Source organism: Chlorocebus sabaeus, chromosome 13 (genome assembly GCF_047675955.1).
Source record: "Chlorocebus sabaeus isolate Y175 chromosome 13, mChlSab1.0.hap1, whole genome shotgun sequence".
Classification (NCBI taxonomy): domain Eukaryota; kingdom Metazoa; phylum Chordata; class Mammalia; order Primates; family Cercopithecidae; genus Chlorocebus; species Chlorocebus sabaeus.
The window spans coordinates 72,600,804-72,620,195 of record NC_132916.1 but is presented as its reverse complement, the minus strand read 5'-3'; positions in this window follow the sequence as shown (position 1 = coordinate 72,620,195).

Sequence of the window (19,392 nt, the reverse complement as noted above, 5' to 3'; positions counted from 1 at the left end):
TTCCCTTCAAGAAGCCTTTCGCTAAGGCTGTTCTTGTGGAATTGGCAAAGGGATATCTGGAAGCCCATAGAGGGCTATGGTGAAAAAGGAAATATCTTCCGTTCAAAACTGGAAAGAAGCTTCCTGAGAAACTGCTCTGTGTTCTGTTAATTCATCTCAGAGAGTTACATCTTTCCCTTCAAGAAGCCTTTCGCTAAGGCTGTTCTTGTGGATTTGGCAAAGGGATATTTGGAAGCCCAAAGAGGGCTATGGTGAAAAAGGAAATATCTTCCGTTCAAAACTGGAAAGAAGCTTTCTGAGAAACTGCTCTGTGTTCTGCTAATTCATCTCACAGAGTTACATCTTTCCCTTGAAGAAGCCTTTCGCTAAGGCTGTTCTTGTGCAATTGGCAAAGGGATATTTGGAAGCCCATAGAGGGCTATGGTGAAAAAGGAAATATCTTCCGTTCAAAACTGGAAAGAAGCTTTCTGAGAAACGGCTCTGTGTTCTGTTAATTCATCTCACAGAGTTACATGTTTCCCTTCAAGAAGCCTTTCGCTAAGGCTGTTCTTGTGGAATTGGCAAAGATATATTTGGAAGCCCTTAGAGGGCTATGGAGAAAAAGGAAATATCTTCCGTTCAAAACTGGAAAGAAGCTTTCTGAGAAACTGCTCTGTCTTCTGTTAATTCATCTCAGAGAGTTACATCTTTCCCTTCAAGAAGCCTTTCGCTAAGGCTGTTCTTGTGGAATTGGCAAAGGGATATTTGGAACCCCTAGAGGGCTATGGTGAAAAAGGAAATATCTTCCGTTCCAAACTGGAAAGAAGCTTTCTGAGAAACTGCTCTGTGTTCTGTTAATTCATCTCACAGAGTTACATCTTTCCCTTCAAGAAGCCTTTCGCTAAGGCTGTTCTTGTGGAATTGGCAAAGGGATATTTGGAAGCCCATAGAGGGCTATGGTGAAAAAGGAAATATCTTCCGTTCAAAACTGGAAAGAAGCTTTCTGAGAAACTGCTCTGTGTTCTGTTAATTCATCTCACAGAGTTACATCTTTCCCTTCAGGAAGCCTTTCGCTAACGCTGTTCTTGTGGAATTGGCAAAGGGATATTTGGAAACCCATAGAGGGCTATGGTGAAAAAGGAAATATCTTCCGTTCAAAACTGGAAAGAAGCTTTCTGAGAAACTGCTCTGTGTTCTGTGAATTCATCTCACAGAGTTACATCTTTCCCTTCAAGAAGCCTTTCGCTAAGGCTGTTCTTGTGGAATTGGCAAAGGGATATTTGGAAGCCCAGAGAGGGCTATGGTGAAAAAGGAAATATCTTCCGTTCAAAACTGGAAAGAAGCTTTCTGAGAAACTGCTCTGTGTTCTGTTAATTCATCTCACAGAGTTACATCTTTCCCTTCAAGAAGCCTTTCGCTAAGGCTGTTCTTGTGGAATTGGCAAAGGGATATTTGGAACCCCTAGAGGGCTATGGTGAAAAAGGCAATATCTTCCTTTCAAAACTGGAAAGAAGCTTTCTGAAAAACTGCTCTGTGTTCTGTTAATTCATCTCACAGAGTTACATCTTTCCCTTCAAGAAGCCTTTCGCTAAGGCTGTTCTTGTGGAATTGGCAAAGGGATATTTGGAAGCCCATAGAGGGCTATGGTGAAAAAGGAAATATCTTCCGTTCAAAACTGGAAAGAAGCTTTCTGAGAAACTGCTCTGTGTTCTGTTAATTCATCTCACAGAGTTACATCTTTCCCTTCAAGAAGCCTTTCGCTAAGGCTGTTCTTGTGGAATTGGCAAAGGGATATTTGGAAGCCCTTAGAGGGCTATGGTGAAAAAGGAAATATCTTCCGTTCAAAACTGGAAAGAAGCTTTCTGAGAAACTGCTCTGTGTTCTGTTAATTCATCTCACAGAGTTACATCTTTCCCTTCAAGAAGCCTTTCGCTAAGGCTGTTCTTGTGGAATTGGCAAAGGGATATTTGGAAGCCCTTAGAGGGCTATGGTGAAAAAGGAATTCTCTTCCGTTCAAAACTGGAGAGAAGCTTTCTGAGAAACTGCTCTGTGTTCTCTTAATTCATCTCACAGAGTTACATCTTTCCCTTCAAGAAGCCTTTCCCTAAGGCTGTTCTTGTGGAATCCAAAGGGATATTTGGAAGCCCATAGAGGGCTATGGTGAAAAAGGAAATATCTTCCGTTCAAAACTGGAAAGAAGCTTTCTGAGAAACTGCTCTGTGTTCTGTTAATTCATCTCACAGAGTTACATCTTTCCCTTCAAGAAGCCTTTCGCTAAGGCTGTTCTTGTGGAATTGGCAAAGGGATATTTGGAAGCCCATAGAGGGCTATGGTGAAAAAGGAAATATCTTCCGTTCAAAACTGGAAAGAAGCTTTCTGAGAAACTGCTCTGTGTTCTGTTAATTCATCTCACAGAGTTACATCTTTCCCTTCAGGAAGCCTATCGCTAAGGGTGTTCTTGTGGAATTGGCAAAGGGATATTTGGAAGCCCACAGAGGGCTTTGGGGAAAAAGGAAATATCTTCTTTTCCAAACTGGAAAGAAGCTTTCTGAGAAACTGCTCTGTGTTCTGTTAATTCATCTCACAGAGTTACATCTTTCCCTTCAAGAAGCCTTTCGCTAAGGCTGTTCTTGTGGAATTGGCAAAGGGATATTTGGAAGCCCATAGAGGGCTATGGTGAAAAAGGAAATATCTTCCGTTCAAAACTGGAAAGAAGCTTTCTGAGAAACTGCTCTGTGTTCTGTTAATTCATCTCACAGAGTTACATCTTTCCCTTCAAGAAGCCTTTCGCTAAGGCTGTTCTTGTGGAATTGGCAAAGGGATATTTGGAAGCCCCTAGAGGGCTATGGTGAAAAAGGAAATATCTTCCGTTCAAAACTGGAAAGAAGCTTTCTGAGAAACTGCTCTGTGTTCTCTTAATGCATCTCACAGAGTTACATCTTTCCCTTGAAAAAACCTTTCGCTAAACCTGTTCTTGTAGAATTGGCAAAGGGATATTTGGAAGCCCATAGTGGGCTATGGTGAAAAAGGGAATATCTTCCGTTCAATACTGGAAAGAAGCTTTCTGAGAAACTGCTCTGTGTTCTGTTAATTCATCTCACAGAGTTACATCTTTCCCTTCAAGAAGCCTTTCGCTAAGGCTGTTCTTGTGGAATTGGCAAAGGGATATTTGGAAGCCCATAGAGGGCTATGGTGAAAAAGGAAATATCTTCCGTTCAAAACTGGAAAGAAGCTTTCTGAGAAACTGCTCTGCGTTCTGTTAATTCATCTCACAGAGTTACATCTTTCCCTTCAAGAAGCCTTTTACTAAGGCTGTTCTTGTGAAATTGGCAAAGGGATATTTGGAAGCCCCTAGAGGGCTATGGTGAAAAAGGAAATATCTTCCGTTCCAAACTGGAAAGAAGCTTTCTGAGAAACTGCTCTGTGTTCTGTTAATTCATCTCACAGAGTTACATCTTTCCCTTGAAGGAGCCTTTCGCTAATCCTCTTCTTGTGAAATTGGCAAAGGGATATTTGTAAGCCCATAGAGGGCTATGGTGAAAAAGGAAATATCTTCCGTTCCAAACTGGAAAGAAGCTTTCTGAGAAACTGCTCTGTGTTCTGTTAATTCATCTCACAGAGTTACATCTTCCCCTTCAGGAAGCCTTTCGCTAAGGCTGTTCTTGTGGAATTGGCAAGGGGATATTTGGAAGCCCATAGAGGGCTATGGTGAAAAAGGAAATATCTTCCGTTCAAAACTGGAAAGAAGCTTTCTGAGAAACTGCTCTGTGTTCTGTTAATTCATCTCACAGAGTTACATCTTTCCCTTCAAGAAGCCTTTCGCTAAGGCTGTTCTTGTGGAATTGGCAAAGGGATATTTGGAAGCCCATAGAGGGCTATGGTGAAAAAGGAAATATCTTCCGTTCAAAACTGGAAAGAAGCTTTCTGAGAAACTGCTCTGTGTTCTGTTAATTCATCTCACAGAGTTACATCTTTCCCTTCAAGAAGCCTTTCGCTAAGGCTGTTCTTGTGGAATTGGCAAAGGGATATTTGGAAGCCCCTAGAGGGCTATGGTGAAAAAGGAAATATCTTCCGTTCAAAACTGGAAAGAAGCTTTCTGAGAAACTGCTCTGTGTTCTCTTAATTCATCTCACAGAGTTACATCTTTCCCTTGAAAAAACGTTTCGCTAAACCTGTTCTTGTGGAATTGGCAAAGGGATATTTGGAAGCCCATAGTGGGCTATGGTGAAAAAGGAAATATCTTCCGTTCAAAATTGGAAAGAAGCTTTCTGAGAAACTGCTCTGCGTTCTGTTAATTCATCTCACAGAGTTACATCTTTCCCTTCAAGAAGCCTTTCACTAAGGCTGTTCTTGTGAAATTGGCAAAGGGATATTTGGAAGCCCCTAGAGGGCTATGGTGAAAAAGGAAATATCTTCCGTTCAAAACTGGAAAGAAGCTTTCTGAGAAACTGCTCTGTGTTCTCTTAATGCATCTCACAGAGTTACATCTTTCCCTTGAAAAAACCTTTCGCTAAACCTGTTCTTGTAGAATTGGCAAAGGGATATTTGGAAGCCCATAGTGGGCTATGGTGAAAAAGGGAATATCTTCCGTTCAATACTGGAAAGAAGCTTTCTGAGAAACTGCTCTGTGTTCTGTTAATTCATCTCACAGAGTTACATCTTTCCCTTCAAGAAGCCTTTCGCTAAGGCTGTTCTTGTGGAATTGGCAAAGGGATATTTGGAAGCCCATAGAGGGCTATGGTGAAAAAGGAAATATCTTCCGTTCAAAACTGGAAAGAAGCTTTCTGAGAAACTGCTCTGCGTTCTGTTAATTCATCTCACAGAGTTACATCTTTCCCTTCAAGAAGCCTTTCACTAAGGCTGTTCTTGTGAAATTGGCAAAGGGATATTTGGAAGCCCCTAGAGGGCTATGGTGAAAAAGGAAATATCTTCCGTTCCAAACTGGAAAGAAGCTTTCTGAGAAACTGCTCTGTGTTCTGTTAATTCATCTCACAGAGTTACATCTTTCCCTTGAAGGAGCCTTTCGCTAAACCTCTTCTTGTGAAATTGGCAAAGGGATATTTGTAAGCCCATAGAGGGCTATGGTGAAAAAGGAAATATCTTCCGTTCCAAACTGGAAAGAAGCTTTCTGAGAAACTGCTCTGTGTTCTGTTAATTCATCTCACAGAGTTACATCTTCCCCTTCAGGAAGCCTTTCGCTAAGGCTGTTCTTGTGGAATTGGCAAAGGGATATTTGGAAGCCCATAGAGGGCTATGGTGAAAAAGGAAATATCTTCCGTTCAAAACTGGAAAGAAGCTTTCTGAGAAACTGCTCTGTGTTCTGTTAATTCATCTCACAGAGTTACATCTTTCCCTTCAAGAAGCCTTTCGCTAAGGCTGTTCTTGTGGAATTGGCAAAGGGATATTTGGAAGCCCATAGAGGGCTATGGTGAAAAAGGAAATATCTTCCGTTCAAAACTGGAAAGAAGCTTTCTGAGAAACTGCTCTGTGTTCTGTTAATTCATCTCACAGAGTTACATCTTTCCCTTCAAGAAGCCTTTCGCTAAGGCTGTTCTTGTGGAATTGGCAAAGGGATATTTGGAAGCCCCTAGAGGGCTATGGTGAAAAAGGAAATATCTTCCGTTCAAAACTGGAAAGAAGCTTTCTGAGAAACTGCTCTGTGTTCTCTTAATTCATCTCACAGAGTTACATCTTTCCCTTGAAAAAACCTTTCGCTAAACCTGTTCTTGTGGAATTGGCAAAGGGATATTTGGAAGCCCATAGTGGGCTATGGTGAAAAAGGAAATATCTTCCGTTCAAAATTGGAAAGAAGCTTTCTGAGAAACTGCTCTGCGTTCTGTTAATTCATCTCACAGAGTTACATCTTTCCCTTCAAGAAGCCTTTCACTAAGGCTGTTCTTGTGAAATTGGCAAAGGGATATTTGGAAGCCCCTAGAGGGCTATGGTGAAAAAGGAAATATCTTCCGTTCCAAACTGGAAAGAAGCTTTCTGAGAAACTGCTCTGTGTTCTGTTAATTCATCTCACAGAGTTACATCTTTCCCTTCAAGAAGCCTTTCACTAAGGCTGTTCTTGTGAAATTGGCAAAGGGATATTTGGAAGCCCATAGAGGGCTATGGTGAAAAAGGAAATATCTTCCGTTCCAAACTGGAAAGAAGCTTTCTGAGAAACTGCTCTGTGTTCTGTTAATTCATCTCACAGAGTTACATCTTTCCCTTGAAGGAGCCTTTCGCTAAACCTCTTCTTGTGAAATTGGCAAAGGGATATTTGTAAGCCCATAGAGGGCTATGGTGAAAAAGGAAATATCTTCCGTTCCAAACTGGAAAGAAGCTTTCTGAGAAACTGCTCTGTGTTCTGTTAATTCATCTCACAGAGTTACATCTTTCCCTTCAGGAAGCCTTTCGCTAAGGCTGTTCTTGTGGATTTGGCAAAGGGATATTTGGAAGCCCATAGAGGGCTATGGTGAAAAAGGAAATATCTTCCGTTCCAAACTGGAAAGAAGCTTTCTGAGAAACTGCTCTGTGTTCTGTTAATTCATCTCACAGAGTTACATTTTTCCCTTCAAGAAGCCTTTCGCTAAGGCTGTTCTTGTGGAATTGGCAAAGGGATATTTGCAAGCCCATAGAGGGCTATGGTGAAAAAGGAAATATCTTCCGTTCAATACTGGAAAGAAGTTTTCTGAGAAACTGCTCTGTGTTCTGCTAATTCTTCTCACAGAGTTACATCTTTCCCTTCAAGAAGCCTTTCGCTAAGGCTGTTCTTGTGGAATTGGCAAAGGGATATTTGGAAGCCCATAGAGGGCTATGGTGAAAAAGGAAATATCTTCCGTTCAAAACTGGAAAGAAGCTTTCTGAGAAACTGCTCTGTGTTCTGTTAATTCATCTCACAGAGTTACATCTTTCCCTTCAAGAAGCCTTTCGCTAAGGCTGTTCTTGTGGAATTGGCAAAGGGATGTTTGGAAGCCCTTAGAGGGCTATGGTGAAAAAGGAAATATCTTCCGTTCAAAACTGGAAAGAAGCTTTCTGAGAAACTGCTCTGTGTTCTTTTAATTCATCTCACAGAGTTACATCTTTCCCTTCAAGAAGCCTTTCGCTAAGGCTGTTCTTGTGGAATTGGCAAAGGGATATTTGGAAGCCCATAGAGGGCTATGGTGAAAAAGGAAATATCTTCCGTTCCAAACTGGAAAGAAACTTTCTGAGAAACTGCTCTGTGTTCTGTTAATTCATCTCACAGAGTTACATCTTTCCCTTCAAGAAGCCTTTCGCTAAGGCTGTTCTTGTGGAATTGGCAAAGGGATATTTGGAAGCCCTTAGAGGGCTATGGTGAAAAAGGAATTCTCTTCCGTTCAAAACTGGAGAGAAGCTTTCTGAGAAACTGCTCTGTGTTCTCTTAATTCATCTCACAGAGTTACATCTTTCCCTTCAAGAAGCCTTTCCCTAAGGCTGTTCTTGTGGAATCCAAAGGGATATTTGGAAGCCCATAGAGGGCTATGGTGAAAAAGGAAATATCTTCCGTTCAAAACTGGAAAGAAGCTTTCTGAGAAACTGCTCTGTGTTCTGTTAATTCATCTCACAGAGTTACATCTTTCCCTTCAAGAAGCCTTTCGCTAAGGCTGTTCTTGTGGAATTGGCAAAGGGATATTTGGAAGCCCATAGAGGGCTATGGTGAAAAAGGAAATATCTTCCGTTCAAAACTGGAAAGAAGCTTTCTGAGAAACTGCTCTGTGTTCTGTTAATTCATCTCACAGAGTTACATCTTTCCCTTCAGGAAGCCTTTCGCTAAGGGTGTTCTTGTGGAATTGGCAAAGGGATATTTGGAAGCCCACAGAGGGCTTTGGGGAAAAAGGAAATATCTTCTTTTCCAAACTGGAAAGAAGCTTTCTGAGAAACTGCTCTGTGTTCTGTTAATTCATCTCACAGAGTTACATCTTTCCCTTCAAGAAGCCTTTCGCTAAGGCTGTTCTTGTGGAATTGGCAAAGGGATATTTGGAAGCCCATAGAGGGCTATGGTGAAAAAGGAAATATCTTCCGTTCAAAACTGGAAAGAAGCTTTCTGAGAAACTGCTCTGTGTTCTGTTAATTCATCTCACAGAGTTACATCTTTCCCTTCAAGAAGCCTTTCGCTAAGGCTGTTCTTGTGGAATTGGCAAAGGGATATTTGGAAGCCCCTAGAGGGCTATGGTGAAAAAGGAAATATCTTCCGTTCAAAACTGGAAAGAAGCTTTCTGAGAAACTGCTCTGTGTTCTCTTAATTCATCTCACAGAGTTACATCTTTCCCTTGAAAAAACCTTTCGCTAAACCTGTTCTTGTGGAATTGGCAAAGGGATATTTGGAAGCCCATAGTGGGCTATGGTGAAAAAGGAAATATCTTCCGTTCAATACTGGAAAGAAGCTTTCTGAGAAACTGCTCTGTGTTCTGTTAATTCATCTCACAGAGTTACATCTTTCCCTTCAAGAAGCCTTTCGCTAAGGCTGTTCTTGTGGAATTGGCAAAGGGATATTTGGAAGCCCATAGAGGGCTATGGTGAAAAAGGAAATATCTTCCGTTCAAAACTGGAAAGAAGCTTTCTGAGAAACTGCTCTGCGTTCTGTTAATTCATCTCACAGAGTTACATCTTTCCCTTCAAGAAGCCTTTCACTAAGGCTGTTCTTGTGAAATTGGCAAAGGGATATTTGGAAGCCCCTAGAGGGCTATGGTGAAAAAGGAAATATCTTCCGTTCCAAACTGGAAAGAAGCTTTCTGAGAAACTGCTCTGTGTTCTGTTAATTCATCTCACAGAGTTACATCTTTCCCTTGAAGGAGCCTTTCGCTAAACCTCTTCTTGTGAAATTGGCAAAGGGATATTTGGAAGCCCATAGAGGGCTATGGTGAAAAAGGAAATATCTTCCGTTCCAAACTGGAAAGAAGCTTTCTGAGAAACTGCTCTGTGTTCTGTTAATTCATCTCACAGAGTTACATCTTCCCCTTCAGGAAGCCTTTCGCTAAGGCTGTTCTTGTGGAATTGGCAAAGGGATATTTGGAAGCCCATAGAGGGCTATGGTGAAAAAGGAAATATCTTCCGTTCAAAACTGGAAAGAAGCTTTCTGAGAAACTGCTCTGTGTTCTGTTAATTCATCTCACAGAGTTACATCTTTCCCTTCAAGAAGCCTTTCGCTAAGGCTGTTCTTGTGGAATTGGCAAAGGGATATTTGGAAGCCCATAGAGGGCTATGGTGAAAAAGGAAATATCTTCCGTTCAAAACTGGAAAGAAGCTTTCTGAGAAACTGCTCTGTGTTCTGTTAATTCATCTCACAGAGTTACATCTTTCCCTTCAAGAAGCCTTTCGCTAAGGCTGTTCTTGTGGAATTGGCAAAGGGATATTTGGAAGCCCCTAGAGGGCTATGGTGAAAAAGGAAATATCTTCCGTTCAAAACTGGAAAGAAGCTTTCTGAGAAACTGCTCTGTGTTCTCTTAATTCATCTCACAGAGTTACATCTTTCCCTTGAAAAAACCTTTCGCTAAACCTGTTCTTGTGGAATTGGCAAAGGGATATTTGGAAGCCCATAGTGGGCTATGGTGAAAAAGGAAATATCTTCCGTTCAAAATTGGAAAGAAGCTTTCTGAGAAACTGCTCTGCGTTCTGTTAATTCATCTCACAGAGTTACATCTTTCCCTTCAAGAAGCCTTTCACTAAGGCTGTTCTTGTGAAATTGGCAAAGGGATATTTGGAAGCCCCTAGAGGGCTATGGTGAAAAAGGAAATATCTTCCGTTCCAAACTGGAAAGAAGCTTTCTGAGAAACTGCTCTGTGTTCTGTTAATTCATCTCACAGAGTTACATCTTTCCCTTCAAGAAGCCTTTCACTAAGGCTGTTCTTGTGAAATTGGCAAAGGGATATTTGGAAGCCCATAGAGGGCTATGGTGAAAAAGGAAATATCTTCCGTTCCAAACTGGAAAGAAGCTTTCTGAGAAACTGCTCTGTGTTCTGTTAATTCATCTCACAGAGTTACATCTTTCCCTTGAAGGAGCCTTTCGCTAAACCTCTTCTTGTGAAATTGGCAAAGGGATATTTGTAAGCCCATAGAGGGCTATGGTGAAAAAGGAAATATCTTCCGTTCCAAACTGGAAAGAAGCTTTCTGAGAAACTGCTCTGTGTTCTGTTAATTCATCTCACAGAGTTACATCTTCCCCTTCAGGAAGCCTTTCGCTAAACCTCTTCTTGTGAAATTGGCAAAGGGATATTTGTAAGCCCATAGAGGGCTATGGTGAAAAAGGAAATATCTTCCGTTCCAAACTGGAAAGAAGCTTTCTGAGAAACTGCTCTGTGTTCTGTTAATTCATCTCACAGAGTTACATCTTCCCCTTCAGGAAGCCTTTCGCTAAGGCTGTTCTTGTGGAATTGGCAAAGGGATATTTGGAAGCCCATAGAGGGCTATGGTGAAAAAGGAAATATCTTCCGTTCAAAACTGGAAAGAAGCTTTCTGAGAAACTGCTCTGTGTTCTGTTAATTCATCTCACAGAGTTACATCTTTCCCTTCAAGAAGCCTTTCGCTAAGGCTGTTCTTGTGGAATTGGCAAAGGGATATTTGGAAGCCCATAGAGGGCTATGGTGAAAAAGGAAATATCTTCCGTTCAAAACTGGAAAGAAGCTTTCTGAGAAACTGCTCTGTGTTCTGTTAATTCATCTCACAGAGTTACATCTTTCCCTTCAAGAAGCCTTTCGCTAAGGCTGTTCTTGTGGAATTGGCAAAGGGATATTTGGAAGCCCCTAGAGGGCTATGGTGAAAAAGGAAATATCTTCCGTTCAAAACTGGAAAGAAGCTTTCTGAGAAACTGCTCTGTGTTCTCTTAATTCATCTCACAGAGTTACATCTTTCCCTTGAAAAAACCTTTCGCTAAACCTGTTCTTGTGGAATTGGCAAAGGGATATTTGGAAGCCCATAGTGGGCTATGGTGAAAAAGGAAATATCTTCCGTTCAATACTGGAAAGAAGCTTTCTGAGAAACTGCTCTGTGTTCTGTTAATTCATCTCACAGAGTTACATCTTTCCCTTCAAGAAGCCTTTCGCTAAGGCTGTTCTTGTGGAATTGGCAAAGGGATATTTGGAAGCCCATAGAGGGCTATGGTGAAAAAGGAAATATCTTCCGTTCAAAATTGGAAAGAAGCTTTCTGAGAAACTGCTCTGCGTTCTGTTAATTCATCTCACAGAGTTACATCTTTCCCTTCAAGAAGCCTTTCACTAAGGCTGTTCTTGTGAAATTGGCAAAGGGATATTTGGAAGCCCCTAGAGGGCTATGGTGAAAAAGGAAATATCTTCCGTTCCAAACTGGAAAGAAGCTTTCTGAGAAACTGCTCTGTGTTCTGTTAATTCATCTCACAGAGTTACATCTTTCCCTTCAAGGAGCCTTTCGCTAAACCTCTTCTTGTGAAATTGGCAAAGGGATATTTGGAAGCCCATAGAGGGCTATGGTGAAAAAGGAAATATCTTCCGTTCAAAACTGGAAAGAAGATTTCTGAGAAACTGCTCTGTGTTCTGTTAATTCATCTCACAGAGTTACATCTTTCCCTTCAAGAAGCCTTTTGCTAAGGCTGTTCTTGTGGAATTGGCAAAGGGATATTTGGAAGCCCAGAGAGGGCTATGGTGAAAAAGGAAATATCTTCCGTTCAAAACTGGAAAGAAGCTTTCTGAGAAACTGCTCTGTGTTCTGTTAATTCATCTCACAGAGTTACATCTTCCCCTTCAGGAAGCCTTTCGCTAAGGCTGTTCTTGTGGAATTGGCAAAGGGATATTTGGAAGCCCATAGAGGGCTATGGTGAAAAAGGAAATATCTTCCGTTCAAAACTGGAAAGAAGCTTTCTGAGAAACTGCTCTGTGTTCTGTTAATTCATCTCACAGAGTTACATCTTTCCCTTCAAGAAGCCTTTCGCTAAGGCTGTTCTTGTGGAATTGGCAAAGGGATATTTGGAAGCCCATAGAGGGCTATGGTGAAAAAGGAAATATCTTCCGTTCAAAACTGGAAAGAAGCTTTCTGAGAAACTGCTCTGTGTTCTGTTAATTCATCTCACAGAGTTACATCTTTCCCTTCAAGAAGCCTTTCGCTAAGGCTGTTCTTGTGGAATTGGCAAAGGGATATTTGGAAGCCCATAGAGGGCTATGGTGAAAAAGGAAATATCTTCCGTTCAAAACTGGAAAGAAGCTTTCTGAGAAACTGCTCTGTGTTCTGTTAATTCATCTCACGGAGTTACATCTTTCCCTTCAAGAAGCCTTTCGCTAAGGCTGTTCTTGTGGAATTCGCAAAGGGATATTTGGAAGCCCATAGAGGGCTATTGTGAAAAAGGAAATATCTTTCGTTCAAAACTGGAAAGTAGCTTTCTGAGAAACTGCTCTGTGTTCTGTTAATTCATCTCACAGAGTTACATCTTTCCCTTGAAGAAGACTTTCGCTAAATCTGTTCTTGTGAAATTGGCAAAGGGATATTTGGAAGCCCATAGTGGGCTATGGTGAAAAAGGAAATATCTTCCGTTCCAAACTGGAAAGAATCTTTCTGGGAAACTGCTCTGTGTTATGTTAATTCATCTCACAGAGTTACATCTTCCCCTTCAGGAAGCCTTTCGCTAAGGCTGTTCTTGTGGAATTGGCAAAGGGATATTTGGAAGCCCATAGAGGGCTATGGGGAAAAAGGAAATATCTTCCGTTCAAAACTGGAAAGAAGCTTTCTGAGAAACTGCTCTGTGTTCTGTTAATTCATCTCACAGAGTTACATCTTCCCCTTCAGGAAGCCTTTCGCTAAGGCTGTTCTTGTGGAATTGGCAAAGGGATATTTGGAAGCCCATAGAGGGCTATGGTGAAAAAGGAAATATCTTCCGTTCAAAACTGGAAAGAAGCTTTCTGAGAAACTGCTCTGTGTTCTGTTAATTCATCTCACAGAGTTACATCTTTCCTTTCAAGAAGCCTTTCGCTAAGGCTGTCCTAGTGGAATTGGCAAAGGGATATTTGGAAGCCCATAGAGGGCTATGGTGAAAAAGGAAATATCTTCCGTTCAAAACTGGAAAGAAGCTTTCTGAGAAACTGCTCTGTGTTCTGTTAATTCACCTCACAGAGTTACATCTTTCCCTTCAAGAAGCCTTTCGCTAAGGCTGTTCTTGTGGAATTGGCAAAGGGATATTTGGAATCCCATAGAGGGCTATGGTGAAAAAGGAAATATCTTCCGTTCAAAACTGGAAAGAAGCTTTCGGAGAAACTGCTCTGTGTTCTGTTAATTCATCTCACAGAGTTACATCTTTCCCTTCAAGAAGCCTTTCGCTAAGGCTGTTCTTGTGGAATTGGCAAAGGGATATTTGGAAGCCCCTAGAGGGCTATGGTGAAAAAGGAAATATCTTTCGTTCAAAACTGGAAAGAAGCTTTCTGAGAAACTGCTCTGTGTTCTCTTAATTCATCTCACAGAGTTACATCTTTCCCTTGAAGAAACCTTTCGCTAAACCTGTTCTTGTGGAATTGGCAAAGGGATATTTGGAAGCCCATAGTGGGCTATGGTGAAAAAGGAAATATCTTCCGTTCCAAACTGGAAAGAAGCTTTCTGAGAAACTGCTCTGTGTTCTGTTAATTCATCTCACAGAGTTACATCTTCCCCTTCAGGAAGTCTTTCGCTAAGGCTGTTCTTGTGGAATTGGCAAAGGGATATTTGGAAGCCCATAGAGGGCTATGGTGAAAAAGGAAATATCTTCCGTTCAAAACTGGAAAGAAGCTTTCTGAGAAACTGCTCTGTGTTCTGTTAATTCATCTCACAGAGTTACATCTTTCCCTTCAAGAAGCCTTTCGCTAAGGCTGTTCTTGTGGAATTGGCAAAGGGATATTTGGAAGCCCATAGAGGGCTATGGTGAAAAAGGAAATATCTTCCGTTCAAAACTGGAAAGAAGCTTTCTGAGAAACTGCTCTGCGTTCTGTTTATTCATCTCACAGAGTTACATCTTTCCCTTCATGAAGCCTTTCACTAAGGCTGTTCTTGTGAAATTGGCAAAGGGATATTTGGAAGCCCCTAGAGGGCTATGGTGAAAAAGGAAATATCTTCCGTTCAAAACTGGAAAGAAGCTTTCGGAGAAACTGCTCTGTGTTCTGTTAATTCATCTCACAGAGTTACATCTTTCCCTTCAAGAAGCCTTTCGCTCAGGCTGTTCTTGTGGAATTGGCAAAGGGATATTTGGAAGCCCATAGAGGGCTATGGTGAAAAAGGAAATATCTTCCGTTCAAAACTGGAAAGAAGCTTTCTGAGAAACTGCTCTGTGTTCCGTTAATTCATCTCACAGAGTTACATCTTTCCCTTCAAGAAGCCTTTCGCTAAATCTGTTCTTGTGGAATTGGCAAAGGGATATTTGGAAGCCCATAGAGGGCTATGGTGAAAAAGGAAATATCTTCCGTTCCAAACTGGAAAGAAGCTTTCTGAGAAACTGCTCTGTGTTCTGTTAATTCATCTCACAGAGTTACATCTTTCCCTTGAAAAAACCTTTCGCTAAACCTGTTCTTGTGGAATTGGCAAAGGGATATTTTGAAGCCCATAGTGGGCTATGGTGAAAAAGGAAATATCTTCCGTTCAATACTGGAAAGAAGCTTTCTGAGAAAATGCTCTGTGTTCTGTTAATTCATCTCACAGAGTTACATCTTTCCCTTCAAGAAGCCTTTCGCTAAGGCTGTTCTTGTGGAATTGGCAAAGGGATATTTGGAAGCCCATAGAGGGCTATGGTGAAAAAGGAAATATCTTCCGTTCAAAACTGGAAAGAAGCTTTCTGAGAAACTGCTCTGCGTTCTGTTAATTCATCTCACAGAGTTACATCTTTCCCTTCAAGAAGCCTTTCACTAAGGCTGTTCTTGTGAAATTGGCAAAGGGATATTTGGAAGCCCCTAGAGGGCTATGGTGAAAAAGGAAATATCTTCCGTTCCAAACTGGAAAGAAGCTTTCTGAGAAACTGCTCTGTGTTCTGTTAATTCATCTCACAGAGTTACATCTTTCCCTTCAAGGAGCCTTTCGCTAAACCTCTTCTTGTGAAATTGGCAAAGGGATATTTGTAAGCCCATAGAGGGCTATGGTGAAAAAGGAAATATCTTCCGTTCCAAACTGGAAAGAAGCTTTCTGAGAAACTGCTCTGTGTTCTGTTAATTCATCTCACAGAGTTACATCTTCCCCTTCAGGAAGCCTTTCGCTAAGGCTGTTCTTGTGGAATTGGCAAAGGGATATTTGGAAGCCCATAGAGGGCTATGGTGAAAAAGGAAATATCTTCCGTTCAAAACTGGAAAGAAGCTTTCTGAGAAACTGCTCTGTGTTCTGTTAATTCATCTCACAGAGTTACATCTTTCCCTTCAAGAAGCCTTTCGCTAAGGCTGTTCTTGTGGAATTGGCAAAGGGATATTTGGAAGCCCATAGAGGGCTATGGTGAAAAAGGAAATATCTTCCGTTCAAAACTGGAAAGAAGCTTTCTGAGAAACTGCTCTGTGTTCTGTTAATTCATCTCACAGAGTTACATCTTTCCCTTCAAGAAGCCTTTCGCTAAGGCTGTTCTTGTGGAATTGGCAAAGGGATATTTGGAAGCCCCTAGAGGGCTATGGTGAAAAAGGAAATATCTTCCGTTCAAAACTGGAAAGAAGCTTTCTGAGAAACTGCTCTGTGTTCTCTTAATTCATCTCACAGAGTTACATCTTTCCCTTGAAAAAACCTTTCGCTAAACCTGTTCTTGTGGAATTGGCAAAGGGATATTTGGAAGCCCATAGTGGGCTATGGTGAAAAAGGAAATATCTTCCGTTCAATACTGGAAAGAAGCTTTCTGAGAAACTGCTCTGTGTTCTGTTAATTCATCTCACAGAGTTACATCTTTCCATTCAAGAAGCCTTTCGCTAAGGCTGTTCTTGTGGAATTGGCAAAGGGATATTTGGAAGCCCATAGAGGGCTATGGTGAAAAAGGAAATATCTTCCGTTCAAAACTGGAAAGAAGCTTTCTGAGAAACTGCTCTGCGTTCTGTTAATTCATCTCACAGAGTTACATCTTTCCCTTCAAGAAGCCTTTCACTAAGGCTGTTCTTGTGAAATTGGCAAAGGGATATTTGGAAGCCCCTAGAGGGCTATGGTGAAAAAGGAAATATCTTCCGTTCCAAACTGGAAAGAAGCTTTCTGAGAAACTGCTCTGTGTTCTGTTAATTCATCTCACAGAGTTACATCTTTCCCTTCAAGGAGCCTTTCGCTAAACCTCTTCTTGTGAAATTGGCAAAGGGATATTTGGAAGCCCATAGAGGGCTATGGTGAAAAAGGAAATATCTTCCGTTCCAAACTGGAAAGAAGCTTTCTGAGAAACTGCTCTGTGTTCTGTTAATTCATCTCACAGAGTTACATCTTCCCCTTCAGGAAGCCTTTCGCTAAGGCTGTTCTTGTGGAATTGGCAAAGGGATATTTGGAAGCCCATAGAGGGCTATGGTGAAAAAGGAAATATCTTCCGTTCAAAACTGGAAAGAAGCTTTCTGAGAAACTGTTCTGTGTTCTGTTAATTCATCTCAAAGAGTTACATCTTTCCCTTCAAGAAGCCTTTCGCTAAGGCTGTTCTTGTGGAATTGGCAAAGGGATATTTGGAAGCCCATAGAGGGCTATGGTGAAAAAGGAAATATCTTCCGTTCAAAACTGGAAAGAAGCTTTCTGAGAAACTGCTCTGTGTTCTGTTAATTCATCTCACAGAGTTACATCTTTCCCTTCAAGAAGCCTTTCGCTAAGGCTGTTCTTGTGGAATTGGCAAAGGGATATTTGGAAGCCCATAGAGGGCTATGGTGAAAAAGGAAATATCTTCCGTTCAAAACTGGAAAGAAGCTTTCTGAGAAACTGCTCTGTGTTCTGTTAATTCATCTCACAGAGTTACATCTTTCCCTTCAAGAAGCGTTTCGCTAAGGCTGTTCTTGTGGAATTGGCAAAGGGATATTTGGAAGCCCAGAGAGGGCTATGGTGAAAAAGGAAATATCTTCCGTTCAAAACTGGAAAGAAGCTTTCTGAGAAACTGCTCTGTGTTCTGTTAATTCATCTCACAGAGTTACATCTTCCCCTTTAGGAAGCCTTTCGCTAAGGCTGTTCTTGTGGAATTGGCAAAGGGATATTTGGAAGCCCATAGAGGGCTATGGTGAAAAAGGAAATATCTTCCGTTCAAAACTGGAAAGAAGCTTTCTGAGAAACTGCTCTGTGTTCTGTTAATTCATCTCACAGAGTTACATCTTTCCCTTCAAGAAGCCTTTCGCTAAGGCTGTTCTTGTGGAATTGGCAAAGGGATATTTGGAAGCCCATAGAGGGCTTTGGGGAAAAAGGAAATATCTTCTGTTCCAAACTGGAAAGAAGCTTTCTGAGAAACTGCTCTGTGTTCTGTTAATTCATCTCAAAGAGTTACATCTTTCCCTTCAAGAAGCCTTTCGCTAAGGCTGTTCTTGTGGAATTGGCAAAGGGATATTTGGAAGCCCATAGAGGGCTACGGTGAAAAAGGAAATATCTTCCGTTCAAAACTGGAAAGAAGCTTTCTGAGAAACTGCTCTGTGTTCTGTTAATTCATCTCACAGAGTTACATCTTTCCCTTCAAGAAGCCTTTCGCTAAGGCTGTTCTTGTGGAATTGGCAAAGGGATATTTGGAAGCCCATAGAGGGCTATGGTGAAAAAGGAAATATCTTCCGTTCAAAACTAGAAAGAATCTTTCTGAGAAACTGCTCTGTGTTCTCTTAATTCATCTCACAGAGTTACATCTTTCCCTTGAAGAAACCTTTCGCTAAACCTCTTCTTGTGGAATTGGCAAAGGGATATTTGGAAGCCCATAGAGGGCTATGGTGAAAAAGGAAATATCTTCCGTTCAAAACTGGAAAGAAGCTTTCTGAGAAACTGCTCTGTGTTCTGTTAATTCATCTCACAGAGTTACATCTTTCCCTTGAAGAAGCCTTTCGCTAAACCTGTTCTTGTGGAATTGGCAAAGGGATATTTGGAAGCCCATAGTGGGCTATGGTGAAAAAGGAAATATCTTCCGTTCCAAACTGGAAAGAAGCTTTCTGAGAAACTGCTCTGTGTTCTGTTAATTCATCTCACAGAGTTACATCTTCCCCTTCAGGAAGCCTTTCGCTAAGGCTGTTCTTGTGGAATTGGCAAAGGGATATTTGGAAGCCCATAGAGGGCTATGGTGAAAAAGGAAATATCTTAAGTTCAAAAATGGAAAGAAGCTTTCTGAGAAACTGCTCTGTGTTCTGTTAATTCATCACACAGAGTTACATCTTTCCCTTCAAGAAGCCTTTCGCTAAGTCTGTTCTTGTGGAATTGGCAAAGGGATATTTGGAAGCCCATAGAGGGCTATGGTGAAAAAGGAAATATCTTCCGTTCAAAACTGGAAAGAAGCTTTCTGAGAAAATGCTCTGTGTTCTGTTAATTCATCTCACAGAGTTACATCTTTCCCTTCAAGAAGCCTTTCGCTAAGGCTGTTCTTGTGGAATTGGAAAAGGGATATTTGGAAGCCCATAGAGGGCTATGGTGAAATAGGACATATCTTCCGTTCAAAACTGGAAAGAAGCTTTCTGAGAAACTGCTCTGTGTTCTCTTAATTCATCTCACAGAGTTACATCTTTCCCTTGAAGAAACCTTTCGCTAAACCTGTTCTTGTGGAATTGGCAAAGGGATATTTGGAAGCCCATAGTGGTCTATGGTGAAAAAGGAAATATCTTCCGTTCCAAACTGGAAAGAAGCTTTCTGAGAAACTGCTCTGTGTTCTGTTAATTCATCTCACAGAGTTACATCTTCCCCTTCAGGAAGTCTTTCGCTAAGGCTGTTCTTGTGGAATTGGCAAAGGGATATTTGGTAGCCCATAGAGGGCTATGGTGAAAAAGGAAATATCTTCCGTTCAAAACTGGAATGAAGCTTTCTGAGAAACTGCTCTGTGTTCTGTTAATTCATCTCACAGAGTTACATCTTTCCCTTCAAGAAGCCTTTCGCTAAGGCTGTTCTTGTGGAATTGGCAAAGGGATATTTGGAAGCCCATAGAGGGCTATGGTGAAAAAGGAAATATCTTCCGTTCAAAACTGGAAAGAAGCTTTCTGAGAAACTGCTCTGCGTTCTGTTAATTCATCTCACAGAGTTACATCTTTCCCTTCAAGAAGCCTTTCGCTAAGGCTGTTCTTGTGGAATTGGCAAAGGGATATTTGGAAGCCCATAGAGGGCTATGGTGAAAAAGGAAATATCTTCCGTTCAAAACTGGAAAGAAGCTTTCTGAGAAACTGCTCTGTGTTCTGTTAATTCATCTCACAGAGTTACATCTTCCCCTTCAGGAAGCCTTTCGCTAAGGCTGTTCTTGTGAAATTGGCAAAGGGATATTTGGAAGCCCATAGAGGGCTATGGTGAAAAAGGAAATATCTTCCGTTCAAAACTGGAAAGAAGCTTTCTGAGAAACTG